This window comes from Aptenodytes forsteri, unplaced genomic scaffold, assembly GCF_000699145.1.
Source record: "Aptenodytes forsteri isolate BGI_AS27 unplaced genomic scaffold, ASM69914v1 Scaffold226, whole genome shotgun sequence".
Taxonomy (NCBI): Eukaryota; Metazoa; Chordata; class Aves; order Sphenisciformes; family Spheniscidae; genus Aptenodytes; species Aptenodytes forsteri.
In genome coordinates, this window is record NW_008795249.1 from 759,209 (window position 1) to 763,189 (window position 3,981).

The following is a 3,981-nucleotide window of genomic DNA, read 5'->3' on the forward strand; positions in this document are numbered from 1 at the left end:
CGCTGGTGGGGGGGTGAGGAGCAGAAAAGGCCTTGACCCTGTGTCAGCACTGCTCAGCAGTAACGAAAACACAGCGTACCAGCTGCTGCGAAGAAAATTAACTCTCTCCCAGCCAAAACCAGCACACAACTCCATTTCTACAACAATTTGTCAGGTGCAGCATTGCTAACACTGTCACAGCTGCATCCTATCAAACGCATGGCAGGACAGGAAATGTTTCTTGCAACAGCAGCAGCCCAGAGGCTTTTGTTTGGTTATAAATTAAAGCTCTTGATCATTATTACTTAAAGCAAAATTTTAAAAGTGTAAAACGGATTATTTTTGTAGTATAAAATGGCTTATTTTGTAGTTTACTGCAATAGCTTGCCCATGTATTAATTTCTTGAATTTATAAAAATGGTGTCTAGGTCATTTTCCCTGTAGCTTTCTCTTAAATATTATTCACTCAACATACACATTTAGTTTCTTCATAAGTTTCTTACTAAACCCCTTTTTTCCTAATCCTGCCTACTGCAGAGAAACAGCTCCATAGCTAGTTCCTGCTAAGGGGCGGGGGGAGCGGGGGGGGAGACATTTTTATTGGACTCTTCCCAAATGCACTGGATTTTTTTTCACCTTTAAAAAGTAAGTGAAGGCATAAAATAAATGGATAAATAAATAAACAAATGCATGTTTCTACATAAATGGTGAAAATATTGCAACTGAAATATTGGATTGTATTCATTCCGTGTCACTAACTTTTAAAGGGAAGCACAGTCAATATTCAACAGATATGACAGCTAAAGTTAAGCAGCAGAGTGCTTAAATTAGGTTACAACTATGGGAATACTAGTAGATTCAAAATGAGGGCTGTGGCTTCCTCATAAAAAGTCCTGCATAATTGACAGTTACATAGTTCTTTTCACTCCCATTTATCAATCTTTAAAAATGAAGCCATTTATATATCATGTTTGCTGTTTCTATGATGACAATTGAAGTGTGCTTTGGGATTCCTAGCAACTAGAGGAGTTCAAGGCAACTACTAGTTTTAAGTTCAAATAATAGCAAAATGTAGAACAGATTAAGAAAAAACAAATGCAAAAATCAGTATAACTACAGTTTTATTTCGCACATAGGGAGGGCAGGAAATGTGAGAAAAAGAGGGTTCCTTTTCTTCAGGCTCTACTTATCCGAGTATTGATGAGCATGAGTTCTGTGCACTCAGACATGCCAGGAACACTTTCCTTCACATTGTGCAGTCAAGAAGGGAACTACTGAAGAAGAATTTGAGGATTAATCAGTGTGTTAATTGAGGTTACCTAGAGCATGATAGATGGGGACAACATACTAAGCAAGTTACTACGGCAGCCAAACTCATCTGTTAAAACCAAAACGAATGGATAAACAAACTTAAGTTCACTTTCTCATTGATTTTTATCCAGCTGCAGTGGACTATAAAAGAGCTACCAGGGAAAGCTATCCATTAGCTGTCAACTCAGAATGCCTTAAGAAGCAATTGCTAATCCTCCAATGATATCTCACTAAATCCTAATCTCTACAAATTGTTCTTGGAAGAAGCATTAAACTAGTCACCAAACCAGGTCTTTAATGCTTCTTAGAGTTATTCAACCTGTAACCCATTAGAGATCATACAAAGTACTAAAAATTTTAAATCCAGTTAAAATAAATAAATCAGATGGATATTGTCACTGGCAGGTCTACATCCTCCTGTGTTTTGTGTGCTGTGAAAAGAAACCAACACAGGAAAATGGACCATTATAATAATAAAAAAAACCCCTCTTAAGATTCATAAAAATTAAGAGACTACTGTTGTGTTTCAATTTTGCTTCGCAATATGATCTCCTATTATAAAAGGGTATAAAACACTCTTATTAAGTGGTGGAGATAGATTCATTAAAATTTCAGTGCTCCTATCATTCCAGATAAACAGTAAAATAAAAAGACATTATTTTTCTCACCTTGTTAAAATCTTGATTGTCTCACCTAGAATTATATGAGATGCAACCACTAAAATGGGTACGGCTAAGCCAGTATGAAGTTGATATAAATTAACATGGTTCTAAGACTAACTTAGCGTTTTAGGAAAGGAGTAAACAGTGATGGAGCTTGAAAAAAATATGGAATAGGGATATTAATTTCATGGAATAACTGTAAAAACATTAATATCTCCCTCATATGTTGTTAAAGGAAACAATGCTTTTTGCTTCCCAGTGCCACAGAAGTAGTTCACTTGAAGACTTTTGACTAGCGTTCTGGTGAGAGTAGAGAGGTAAAAATTACCGATTGCAGATAACTATCTAAAAAACTCAGAGTGTTTCAGTTGGGACAAACACAAGGTATGATGCTTAAGCAGAAACGATCAACCACACAGCACAGAAAACAAATGGCTAACAAATCATAAAAACAGCGAGACAACCAAAAAAAAAAAAGAAAAAAAGAAAGAAGGAAAGAAAGGACGCCCGAGTGACGCAAAGGGCATCATCTATTCTACCTATGCACCTCGAAGAACAACAGAAGTAGTGTCATATTAGACGCTAGAAAAACTTTCCTAAGGTAAGGATTGCGAAACACCAGAATAAAACCGTCCTTGTGGAAGCTCAAAGACTGGGCAACAGGGTGTTACAAATCCTCAGATTATACCTGATCCTGCCCTGAAGAGGAAACCGTGAGAAGGCAAGGGAAGGGACTAGTCAGTAGGTTCTGCTTTTGTGATTGCACGAATTCACAAATACTGATCTCCAAAACAGAAAGGGAGAAATATAAAAAGAACCCAAACCACCACACACACACTCCTCACACTAGAAAACTTACAAATATTTTGGTAAAAAATCTGCAGTGGTATAACTCAAGTGAATCAGTGAGGTTAGAGAAGATAAGAAGAAAAGCTGGAGGCCACACGCTGCTGTATGAAGTGCATACCACGGAAATTGCAAGCTTATGTCAGAGTAACTCTGAAAACAACATTTTTAGCCTATAAAAAGCAATTGAATATAAAGGTTACACACAGTAAAATAATACAAGTGGGCATACAAATTGGTTGACAAAAATAATTTTTCAACAGGCGAACAACGATAGACCCACATTTATCAAATTAGATAAACATATTACTAGTATTCTGCATTTTCAGAGACCATTTTGGGCAAATTGTTAAAGATGTTTTGAAATGAGTATGCTAAAGCTTACGATGTCACAGAACCCTCTACAAATCTGAAAATACAGTTTTTATTTAAGTTGTGTCTACTATTTGGTGAAATACATCAAGAAGTAAAGATAGGCCAATGTTTCCGATAAAGAAAGGGAATGGAGACTAAGTCCAGACGACATTTTTAACAGCGATGATTGGTGTTGAATAGCTGGGGCTAGATGTACTAGGAATCACGGTTTGTTCAGAACTTTTTAACAGATTAGGACAATTGTTTAAACAGTTAATCCCATACTTTCTATGCTAGCATTTTAACATTGTTCTAACTCACAACCTTACATGTAAGGGACCATTTTACTTGATAGATGCTTATGCTGAGTTCTACAGAACCACTGTTAAGGCTGTATATGACTTGTGGTGATATGTTTTAATTGCATGACCAAGAAAAGTGGAAACAGAACAGAAACAGAATTCAGCTGAATTCTCTCACTGATGTATAGTAGAAGTTTTACTGCACGTGACCTCTGAAAAAACAAATGCATTCATACATATCGGAACATGTTATACATCTGCAAATAAAAAAGGATCCCACTGTCATATTAAACAGAATATGGTGCTACCTAATATGCAATAAAATGTTCTATTTTTAATATTCTGTATTGTCCTTTTAAAAACAATATTGCTGTATCTTCTCCTAAATGTTGAGGAATGTGAACAAAATGTAAAAGGCTTTTTCTTTCAAAATGGTGTTACTCTTCACTCAATTACCTGCTCAGGAGAAAAATAAAGCTACTACAAATTTACTGATCAAAATAAAGCTTAGTTAGTACCACGTCTAA